Source organism: Bubalus bubalis, chromosome 23 (assembly GCF_019923935.1).
Source record: "Bubalus bubalis isolate 160015118507 breed Murrah chromosome 23, NDDB_SH_1, whole genome shotgun sequence".
In the NCBI taxonomy this organism is placed as follows: domain Eukaryota; kingdom Metazoa; phylum Chordata; class Mammalia; order Artiodactyla; family Bovidae; genus Bubalus; species Bubalus bubalis.
Window position 1 is genome coordinate 19840835 of NC_059179.1, and position 12236 is coordinate 19853070.

Sequence of the window (12236 nt, forward strand, 5' to 3'; positions counted from 1 at the left end):
CTGATAATGAGTGATGTTGAGTATCTTTTCATGTGTTTGTTAGCCATCTGTATGTCTTCTTTGGAGAAATGTCTGTTTAGTTCTTTGGCCCATTTTTTGATTGGGTCATTTATTTTTCTGGAATTGAGCTGCAGGAGTTGCTTGTATATTTTTGAGATTAGTTGTTTGTCAGTTGCTTCATTTGCTATTATTTTCTCCCATTCTGAAGGCTGTCTTTTCACCTTGCTTATAGTTTCCTTTGTTGTGCAGAAGCTTTTAATTTTCACAATTTGTATGGAAATACAAAAAACCTCGAATAGCCAAAGCAATCTTGAGAAAGAAGAATGGAACTGGAGGAATCAACCTGCCTGACTTCAGGCTCTACTACACAGTCATCAAGACAGTATGGTACTGGCACAAAGACAGAAACATAGATCAATGCAACAAAATAGAAAGCCCAGAGATAAATCCATGCACCTATGGACACCTTATCTTTGACAAAGGGGGCAAGAATATACAATGGAGAAAAGACAATCTCTTTAACAAGTGGTGCTGGGAAAACTGGTCAACCACTTGTAAAAGAATGAAACTAGAACACTTTCTAACACCATACACAAAAATAAACTCAAAATGGATTAAAGATCTAAACGTAAGACCAGAAACTATAAAACTCCTAGAGGAGAACATAGGTGAATTGTACATTTTAAATGAGTGAAGTATATGGCATGTAAATTGTCAAGCTATTATATAAAATACATGTTCATTAAGCAAAACTTAGAAAATATATACAAAAGAAACAAATTACCCATCATTCTACTATCCACAGATAAACCACCATGGACATTATTGTTGTACTTCCTTCTTACCTCTTTTATGTGTGTATACACACACACACCCAAACACACACACACATGGTTAGGGTAATTTTCTAAGTTCAAGTTTGCAGGCTGTGTGTTTGGAGTGATAGTGATCAAAGGCACTTTCTATAGATGCTAAAAGCAGGGGTTCTGGACTCAGGTAGGCTTCCTGAGTCAAGAATCTTGCTTCTGTCTCTAACTTGCTAAGGGGCCTGGGGAAACTCCTTAACCTCTTCAAGCCCTCACTTTCCTTAACTGTGACATGTAAATGCTGATACCTACTTTCCATGGATGCCATGAGGATTAAATAGAATTTTTCTTCAATTATACCTCAGTGAAGACCAATTTGTTTCCCTCAGCTGCAAGGCAGTCTGCTGTCACCAGTACCAGTTCAGATACACTAGAAGCTAACAGGTACTCTGTCCCTACTTCATTTAAACAGAACAGTTCTGTCTCCAGGAAACTTGCAGTGAGTATAGTGGTGAAGAGCACAAGCTCTAGATCCAAACCTCCTGGGACAAATTGTGCCTCTGTTGTTAACTTGAGCAACTTACTTATCTCTCTGTGACTCAATTTTCTTATATATAACTATGCATAATAGTAGGACTAAATTTATGGGTTTTTTGAGCATGAAGGAGAAGGCAATGGCATCCCACTCCAGTATTCTTGCCTGGAAAATCCCATGGATGGAGGAGCCTGGTGGGCTGCAGTCCATGGAGTCACACAGAGTTGGACACAACTGAGCCACTTCACTTTCACTTTTCACTTTCATGCATTGGAGAAGGAAATGGCAACCCACTCCAGTGTTCTCGCCTGGAGAATCCCAGGGACAGGGGAGCCTGGTGGGCTGCCGTCTATGGGGTCTCACAGAGTCGGACACGACTGAAGCGACTTAGCAGCAGCAGCAGTTTGAGCACGAAATGTATTAATATCTATACAGTACCTGGCCCATTGTTAATTATCCTTACAATATTCTTACCCAAGTTGTTGTCTGCCTTCTTATTTCAAATGTTTAGTTGTCTAAGAATTTGTTAAAACCTACAGCATTTCTTTTCCACAATCTGGGGCAGAGTGTCATTGGCTCTAAACTCAAAATGGTTGCTCCTTCACATCCACCAGCCCACAGCACAAAGCAATTTTTGTTTGGCAAATTGAGTAGTTAAGAATGTTGTTTCCATTAATTTTACTACCTACATACCTCCTGGAGGCAGGGCAAGGCAGTTTAGTTAAACCAAACCAAACAAAGCATTTTAGGGGTTTATAAATGAGTACTTATTTGCAGTTATTCTAAATCATCCCAGCCAGATGGTCATGTTTTAAATATTTCCAAGGAAGAGATTCCACAAGCTTTCTTAGTAACCTGTCTTAATGCTTCCAGTCCACACTGAATGTCTTTTGAAAATCTAATGTCTGGGGTGACTTGACAATTATCATCTAAACTGAGACATTTTAAAGGTATTAATAGTTACAACAGAAACAAAGTGAGGCAATTCTGGGCAAACTGCTGGGACATCCAGTCACCCCACTAATGGCAGTCCCTCCCGTGTTGAATGCTGCCTATGACATTTTACTTGATACTCACTGGAGAAGAACAACTCGTTCTCATGGTCCATGTAACAACCTTTTATTCTTAAACTTTTCCTTTTTTGTCAATTTGTGGAATCGGAAAATAGCAAGCAGAAAGCCTAAGTAGGCAAAGCTTGAAGAAGTTTTTTCCTTGTCTACACACTCAATGATGATGACGATGATGATACTTATAGAGCACTTAATATATGCCACACATTCTCGTGAGAGCTTTATAAGTATTATTTTATTTAGTCTTCACAAAATTTATAATATCATTATCATCATCCTTGTTTTTGCAGGTGAAGAAACGAGTCACAGAGAGTGGGAACATCTTGCCTAAGGGTATGCATACAGGATCTGCCAGTAACAGAAATCCAGAGGGTGGGCTTTAAACAAAGACACTCAGCTCCAGGCCTCTGCAAGACCCCAGATGGTCAACGCTTTTTGCTTCAGTGCTGTGCCCTGACTGGCTATACCAGTCCTGTGAGTGAATTCAGTTCTCTCTTTCTTGAGTTGGGACTCAGAAGGGTCTAAGCTAGATGCTCTCCAATGGAAGTGAGGTGACAGTCCCTCTGGCTCCAGAGGGAAGAGGAAACAGGAATAAAAGCCCAATGAAAGAGGTCTTTCCCCTCGTTACAATTATCTTAGACTAGACAGGGGCCCAAGGAAGTAGTGACAACGCACACTGAAACAGGGGTAGATGTGTGTGGAGTCACAAAGGAAGAAAGCTTGTGAAATACAGCTTCCTAGGCCATGCCCCCAGAATACTGATTCCCAGGAATCTGCATCTTTAACAAGTTTCCTCGCTGATTCTGACACAAGTAACCAAGCAACATTACTGTAAAGGGATTCCTGTTTGGAGTGTGAGAGGAGATGAGGTGGAAGGCAGGGGTGAGGGGAGAGAGTAGGGCTGACACACATCCCTTCTGAGCTGCACCATATGGTTTGGGTGAACTTTACTCTTTTAGTCTCTCTAATATTAATCTTCTTTTTGGATGTTTATTCCTTGGTTTCCTGACAGAGAATGCTTGAGTGACATATGAGGTGAGAGATCTGGGGTGTAATAATACCATGTCATGGAAACACTCATAAAGCCATGACCCTATGGCATATGAATTCTATGTGGGGTTTGCACAGGTATTAAATGTTCTGTGGTTGGCTTTTGGAAGGCTGCTCTATCCTGACACCAGGATTTCTAAGCTGGCCTGGAGGGAAGCAGGCCTGCAGCTTCCTGGTGTTTGGAGCAGATGGGGAAAGAGTCTGAAATATTCCTTGTCATCACCTCCAGCTGACAGACCACAGGCAAAGGAGGCAACAGGGAGAAGTCAGACCAGTTGATCTGGGAGAAAAGAGAAATCAATGGTGATGCCTTGTGAATGTTTTCTTCTTCATGTTCCTCTCCAAATGGATGGAGTATGTGTGTGTGTGAGCGTGTGTGGGTTGGTGTATGAGCATGCACACATGTGTGTGTGTGTACAAAATCATGTAGCACTTGTCTCTGCTTGGAGACAGTAATAAATCAGGGGCTACAAAACCACCACTAGCCACCTCCTGCAGGCCCTGTCAAAGAAACAGGCCTTCTTGAGCACAGCTGAACCGGCAGGATCCCCAGTGCTGTGGCCCCACCACATGGGATGAAAATCACACATCTGGGATCTAGCATGCCAGATGTGCAAAGGGCTAACAGAAAAGACACTGCTGGGAAGATCACATCACTCTCAAAAGCATTAGTGAGGGGTTCAAAGATTTTTCTAACCTTAGTCACCACAATGCTTTTATCAGGCTTGGGTAGTAGACTTTTTCTTATGCCTTGGTTCTCTGTCCTGGGGAGTCAAGAGGGTTGCGTAAGGACACTGACCCCCATGGAAGTAGTGACAGTAAACACCCAGAAGCTAGATGAGTCCTTGTTGGAGTCCTGGGTTTGAAATACATGCTGGCACTTATCTAGTGTATGATTCTGAGCAAATTTCTTTAACTCTATGAGCTTTAGTTTGTTAATCTCTCAAAAAGTGGGATAGCCATCTCAGCTTCATAAGGTTGTTGTAGGGATTAATTACCTCTGGGAGATAACTCAGAGATAGTTCCTGGCTCAGGCCTGGTACCAAGGCAGAAAGGGAGAGATGAGCATGCCCAACTGCTCCAGGATGGAGGTACAGAAATAGGGAAATGACTTCCTGTTCAGGAGAGCCCCGGAAGGTCTGTGGGGCAAGAGCAGTTGTGCGATTGTCCTGTCAGATCCCTGCATTACTGGGGCTGCTGTGGAAGTGCTGCCTTGCTCTCTGCTCCACAACTTTAACCATAGTTGGCTTCTCCTTCTCCTTCCCTCAGGGTCCACGAAGTTTCTCACCTGTCCCTCCTTTCCAGGCTCCAGTGTTCCAGGCCCTTTCCTCTCCCTGCTTGCAATCTGCTCACATCAGAATGTTTCTCCCTAGAGAAGCAGTGACATGGGACTTAAAGATCAAGGAGAGTCATTTAAAGTTTCTATCCATCTAAGAAAGACAGATGCTGAAGCTGAAGCTCCAAGGAGAAGTTGCAAGAATACATAGAACTATACAAAAAATCCTAATGACCCACATAACCATGATGGTGTGATCACTCACCTAGAGCCAGAGCTCCTGGAGTGTGAAGTCAAGTGGGCCTTAGGAAGCATCACAACAAAAAAGCTAGTGGAAGTGATGGAATTCCAGATGAGCTATTTCAAATCCTAAAAGATGATGCTGTGAAAGTGCTGGACTCAATATGCCAACAAATTTGGAAAACTAGACAGTGGCCATAGGACTGGAAAAGGTCAGTTTTCATTCCAATCCCAAAGAAAGGCAATGCCAAACAATGCTCAAACTACTGCACAATTGTACTCATCTTACATGCTAGCAAAGTAATGCTCAAAATTCTCCAAGCGAGGCTTCAGCAGTACTTGAACCGTGAACTTCCAGATGTTCAAGTTGGATTTAGAAAAGGCAGAGGAACCAGAGATCAAATTGCCAAAATCTGTTGGATCGTAGAAAAAGCAAGAGAATTCCAGAAAAGCATCTACTTCCGCTTTATTGACTATGCTAAAGCCTTTGACTGTGTGGATCACAACAAACTGTGGAAAATTCTTAAGGAGATGGGAATACCAGACCACCTGACCTGCCTCCTGAGAAATCTGTTTGCAGGTCAAGACGCAACAGTTAGACTGGACATGGAAGAACAGACTAGTTGCAAATCGGGAAAGGAGTATGTCAAACCTGTATATTGTCACCTTGCTTATTTAACATCTATGCAGAGTATATCATGCAAAATGCTGGGCTGGATGAATCACAAGCTGGAATAAAGATTGCCCAGAGAAATATTAATAATCTCAGATATGCATATGACATCACCCTTATGGCAGAAAGCAAAGAGGAACTTAAGAGTCTCTTGATGAAAGTGAAAGAGGAGAGTGAAAAAGCTGGCTTAACACTCAACATTCAAAAAACGAAGATCATGGCATTCAGTACCATCACTTCATGGCAAATAGATGGGGAAACAATGGAAACAGTAAGAGACTTTATTTTGGGGGGCTCCAAAATCACTGCAGATGGTGACCGCAGCCATGAAATTAAAAGACACTTGTTCCTTGGAAGAAAAGTTATGACCCACCTAGACAGAATATTAAAAAACAGAGACATTACTTTGCCAACAAAGGTCCATCTAGTCAGGGCTATGGTTTTTCCAGTAGTCATGTATGTATGTAAGATTTGGACCATAAAGAAAGCTGAGCACCGAAGAATCAATGCTTTTGAACTGTGGTGCTGGAGAAGACTCTTGAGAATCCCTTGGACTGCAAGGAGATCCAACCAGTCCATCCTAAAGGAGATCAGTTCTGAGTGTTCATTGGAAGGACTGATGCTAAAGCTGAAACTCCAGTCCTTTGGCCACCTGATGTGAAGAACTGACTCACTGGGAAAAAAACCCTGTTGCTGGGAAAGACTGAAGGCAGGAGGAGAAGGGGATGACAGAAGATGAGATGATTGGTTGGCATCACTGACTCAAAGGACATGAGTTTGAGCAAGCTCTGGGAGTTGGTGATGGACAGGGAAGCCTGGTGTGCTACAGTCAATGGGGAAGCAGAGTCGGACTCAACTTAGTGATTGAACAACAACAATAAAGGAAGAAAGAGAATTCCTGGCAATTGAAGCCTCTACTCTCATTGTTTGTGAGTTAAAATAAAATAGTTCAGTTTACTGCTCATAGGTGTGGGGTTTCTTTTTAGGGTAATGAAATGTTCTACAATTGGAGAGTTGCACGGTTGCACAACTCTATGGATATACTAAAAACCACTGAACTGTACACTTTAAAGTGAATTTCGTGTTATATGAGTTATATCTCAATAAAGCTGTTATAAAATAGTTGAGATTATCAAGTTAGCTTTCCATTCTTCTTTCTCTAATTTTAATTGAAATATAAATTATAATCTAATTATAAAATTAAATTAAAAATATAAATTTAATTAAATTATAAAGGGCCATAACATACCATATAGCATTTTGAACCAAGATTAAATATCATCTCTATCTTGAAAATCTATATCCCTTCTCACTCTCTCTCTCCTCCTCATCAAGTATCATTGTACCTGTCAAAATTCAATTCATCATTCCAGATTTATCTCACAAAGCCTTTCCTGGTCTCCACCAGCAAATATCCTCTCTCTAATCATGTATAAAACCAGTGCTTAGTTACTTCTGTCTATTCTGCATGGGACCAGGCTTCAGGGTGTAGAGATGAGGAGGTGAAGGAGGATATTAATAGGACTACTACTGGGGACTCCTCCACCCAGAAGTCTCTCCCATTCACCTCTTCCAGGAAAGCTCCAATCTCAGAATTAGACCAGGGCTGATGCCCAAAAGACTGTCCTGCCTCCTAGACTCTCCTACCCCACTGACTCCCAGACCCTGGAGAGTCCCTGTAACCATTTCTCAATGTGCAAAATAAGCTTTGTCAAACACCACTTCCATTGACGTTCCTCTTGGAATTGAGAATCCAACATAGTCCCACTTGCTAACTGAGTCCATCTAAGAGAACTTCCCTGGACCAGCTGTTTTATATCTCACTGGCATCTCTGGCCACTTCCCAATATACCCACTTGTTGTCTCAAAGGGTTTTTCCTGGCAGCTGGAATCCTCTCTCCAAGCTGCCCCTTCCTTGACCCTCACTTCTTTCCAAAGCCAGGTCTGAAAGTTCTTTCTCCTTGCAGGAAGTCTTCCCCTAAGGAGCCTTATTCCACACTTACCTGATCTGTCTTCATTCGTCATGGCCCCTTATGTTGCCCTCACTGGTAATATCTATGTGGCACGGCTTCCTTTGCTTTTGTGCCCTCACCACATAGTATGATATGCTGTACCCAGTAGGTGTTCAAATGAATGTTTGCCGACTTGACTTTTCTTCTTTAAGAAATATGCCCTGGTTACTTCAGAGCTCTCCCTCTGAACTATGAGAAAGCTTGTTTTGCTTTTTAAAATAAGCTGTTAATTAACTGTCCATGTGCTAAGAACTGGAAACCAGCAGTTAGTGGTAGCCTCGTAGTTAAATTCACTGTTTTGTCTGCTCAGCCCCAATCTACCCACTCCCTTAATGTTTTCATTAAACAGAGCCATCTGATGGTCACCACAGAAGTGGCCCTTTGTGTAATGTGACCATGTGGCCAGAGACAAGGGGCTCAGGGATAAGACAACCAACAAGTATAGGTCAACTGGATGGTGAGCAAACTACACCTTGGATTTTCTGACTCGAAGTTTGAGGCTCAAAATAATCCATCCTGCACAATTTTTAAAATACTATTCCTTCCTAGATTCTGTTTCCAATTGTATAGTGTTAATTACTGAATGTTTAAAGTTCTTGGTACTGTACAGTGTAAAATCTAAGTGTATAAATCTAATGAAATATGCGTACTGTGGCCTCATTGAGGGCAGCAGGACTATATAACTCTTTTTAGAATATAATTCAGGCAAATAAAGGTATTAAGTTATCCTAGTGCAATGGAAGATTTATTATCTAAACTTGGAAAACTCAGGAAATACCAGAGGCGGATTCCAGGAGAGATATTTCTAGAACAGAAAGTAGAAGAGACCTAACGCATGTCAGTGCTTGGTCCACTTGCTGCCTGGTACAATAATCCTGTGGATTAAGCATGGGATCATGTTGCAGAGACTCTAGCCCTATACCTTGCACAAAGGAGACCCATATTTAATGAATCATTGTTGAATGGGTTTCAAAGGAGTAAAATAATTTTACATTTTTAAAAGCATTTATCCTGAGGTCACTGACCAGTAAAACTACATTATCTCTGTTACAAAAGGAGACATTGAGAAAAAATTGAGGAACTGACTAGTGTCTCATAATGTGTCCATAGCAGATCTAGGACTGAATTCAAGATTTACTTACTCCAGAGATCAGACTCCAATTTTGAAGTCACAATGTTCATGGACCACTGGCTTATTTCATGAGATGAAGAAATTACAAGCAGAATAGAGGGCATCCAAAAATCCCTTTTTAAAAAAGTCACATTAAAAAAAAACTCACACAAAATAATTGGTAGGCAAGGAAGGGTCCTCAAGTCCAGCCCTGACAGTTAGGCCAGGCTCATTTTCAAAGCTGTCTTTCTCAGGAGGACTTTTATCTATTCTGGGCTCCAAGTCCTGAAGCTCTAATCCAGAGGAAGAGGATTCCTTTAATCCTTTTCTGTTCTTATCTGGCCTTACTTCTAATTTCAGAACAAAACTACTTTCCAAATAGAGTAGTCTCTACCTTCCATCAAGGCAAGATGCTATAGTTGATGATTTGGTTTTTGTCTGGATATAGAATCTGTGTGTTTCAGAGGTCAGTTTTATTGGTTTCTATGAACATGTAACCATTTTTCAATGAGCATCATTCTGCTTTGGCCATCCTTTAATTTTCTCTCCTTCCTAGTCTGATACACACACGCTCATGTGCACTAGGGATGACTGTGGTTGGGTTTCTTCCTTCTGAAGATTCTTTGTTAACTCCTATACCTGTCATTTGCATCCTAGCAAACAGCATATTAAAAAGCAGAGACATCACTTTGCCAACAAAGGTCCATCTAGTCAAGGCTATGGTTTTTCCAGTAGTCATGTATGTATGTGAGAGTTGGACCATAAAGAAAGCACCGAAGAATCGATGCTGTTTTGAAGTTGGAGAAGACTCTTGAGAGTCCCTTGGACTGCAGGAGACCAAATCAGTCAATCCTAAAGGAAAGCACTCCTGAATATTCATTGGAAGGACTGATGCTGAAGCTGAAACTCAAATCCTTTGGTCACCTGATGTGAAGAACTGACTCATTTGAAAAGACCCTGATGCTGGGAAAGATTGAAGGTAGGAGGAGAAGGGGACGACAGAGGATGAGATGGTTGGACAGCATCACCGACTCAACGGACATGAATTTGGGTAAACTCCAGTTGTTGGTGATGGACAAGAAGGACTGGCATGCTGCAGTCCATGGGGTCACAAAGAGTCGGACATGACTGAACGACTGAACTGACTGAACTGAATTGAATCCTCCCCATCTCTCCACTTTTCTGCTTTCTTCAGAGTGAATTTACCTTCCATGACTAATGCAATCCATAAGCAGCCTTCATGCTGATTCCACAGATTTTAATTTTCTAACATTTCCTTTTAGACTCTTCTTAACATACTCTTTTTAAAAAGAAAATCCCTTTCTCGGAGTTAGTCAAAGGCTCCACCTGGCCTCCTGTGTGAGCCCAATAGGGAACTCGTGCCTCAAGTAGTACATGGCCACGCTCAGACGTGGTCTGAACAGATGAAGTAAGGCAGAAGGTTCTAAGAGTACATTTCCACTGACATGTACCAGGAACAACTGTGTGCTGAGCAGCTTGCAAGAGGTGGTGAATGAGACAGGGATTAGTTGCGTAAGGCCTCTGACCTCTTGTCCTCAAGTCCTTAGCATGATTTTCAAGGCTAAAATACACGGAAGACAGCATAATGTAGCCAAAGGGGTGTAGGCTTTGGGGCACTAGATATATAAGACTTCAGATCAGCTACTTAACCTCATTTTTTCCCAGTTGTGAAAGGAGATGATACCTTTGTCATAGGGGTTCTTATGAAAATTTACTAGTATGAGTGGTATACACTAGGCATTCAACATATGGTGATTGATTATTTATTGTTTCCTAATATAATAGCAGTGTTTACTATTAGGACCTCAGAGTCAGCAATACAAAATCTGAAACCACTTCTGTTGTAGAAAAGCCTTCACAGAGAGGCCTCTAGTTCAAAGGAGACAGAAACTGCTCCAGCCTCTTTGGTAAGCCTGACTTCTGGGCCAGGCATATAGAACATCTTTGTACTCCTAAGGAAAGGGCCCATTTTTACCAGGAGGTGATGAAGAACTCTTTGGAGAGCTCATTCTGGGAAGTGTAGTCTGTTGTTCAGGCCCACAGGGATAAAAGGGGGACATTGAGTTTGCTGCCTTCCATTCTAGAGTCACAAGTGAAGTGGGGTGAGAGCAAGTTTCCCGCTTGACTCCAGCTCTTAGGATAGATGATGGAAACCACAAGGGGTCTACACCGCTCAGCCCCTGTCTACCCCTTTCCTCACTTCTTTACAAAGGTTATGGTCACGTAGCTCATGGCCTAAACTTAAAATAACTTTAACTGCTAAAGAGACTAGGCTTATCACAGAACATGCTGCCTGTATAGATGAGGAGCTGAGGGTAAAAACCACCAGCATCAGTAGACAGACCTTGGAGATAGTCTGATTTAATCAGCCCTGAAGAAGCATATCTAATGAGATTATTAATATATTTTTTTCTTTTATACAGCATTATAGAGATATAACGGAGAAGGCAATGGCACCTCACTCCAGTACTCTTGCCTGGAAAATCCCATGGATGGAGGAGCCTGGTAAGCTGCAGGCCATGGGGTCGCTAAGAGTCCGACACGACTGAGCGACTTCACTTTCACTTTTCACTTTCATGCATTGGAGAAGGAAATGGCAACCCACTCCAGTATTCTCGCCTGGAGAATCCCAGGGACGGGGACGGGGGAGCCTGGTGGGCTGCCGTCTATGGGGTCGCTAAGAGTTGGACACGACTGAAGCAACTTAGCAGCAGCAGCAGCATAGAGATATAATGCACATACCATACAAGTCATTGATAATGTGTACAGTTCAATGGCTTTTAGTATATTCACAGAATCATGTGTCCATCAACACCATCAATTTTAGAATATTTTCACTACCCTAAAAAGAAATCTTGTACCCCTCACTCCCAACACTGCTCTCCCTCTCACCCCAGCCCGGGAAACCACTAATGTACTTTCTGTCTCTACAGGTTTGTCTATTCTGGATATTTCATATAAACAGAGTCATACAATTTATGGTCCTTTGTGATTGGCTTCTTTCATTGGGCACTAGTTTATTTCTTGAAGTCAGAGATACTGTCAAAGTTTGTCAAAGGGGAAATTGCTAAATAAAGCAGAGTGCAGCCATACTGTAGATGACTTCAGCGCTTTAAAGCATTAGACAGGTCTATCATATTAATGTTTTGTGCTTGTGTGCTCAGTTGTCTCTCGCTCTTTGCGACCCCATGGTCTCCACAGACTGTAGCCCACCAGGTTCTTTTGTCTATGGGACTTTTCAGACAAGAATACCGGAATGGGTTGCCATTTCCTTTTCCAGGGGATCTTCCTGACCCAGGGATCGAACCTGCGTCTCCCGTGTCTCTTGCATTGCAGGTGGATTCTTTACCATCTGAGCCATTGAGGAAGCCCCCCATTATATTATAAAGGTCTCCAAATATGAACATACATATGAAATTTGTAAAAATACACAACCAAATGG

At 42.0% G+C, this 12236-nt stretch overlaps 1 protein-coding gene and 1 long non-coding RNA gene across 4 annotated transcripts in view; one reads left to right on the forward strand and one right to left on the reverse strand.

Annotated features, from left to right (window-relative positions):
• LOC123331313 overlaps nucleotides 1–3069 on the forward strand; it is a 72042-nt gene extending 68973 nt beyond the window's left edge. Inside the window, exon 3 of the long non-coding RNA XR_006547869.1 lies at nucleotides 2702–3069. This is a non-coding gene — a long non-coding RNA (uncharacterized LOC123331313). The remainder of the gene's footprint in view (nucleotides 1–2701) is intronic.
• HPSE2 (heparanase 2 (inactive)) overlaps nucleotides 1–12236 on the reverse strand; it is a 727458-nt gene that overhangs the window by 97588 nt on the left and 617634 nt on the right. The window lies entirely within an intron of this gene.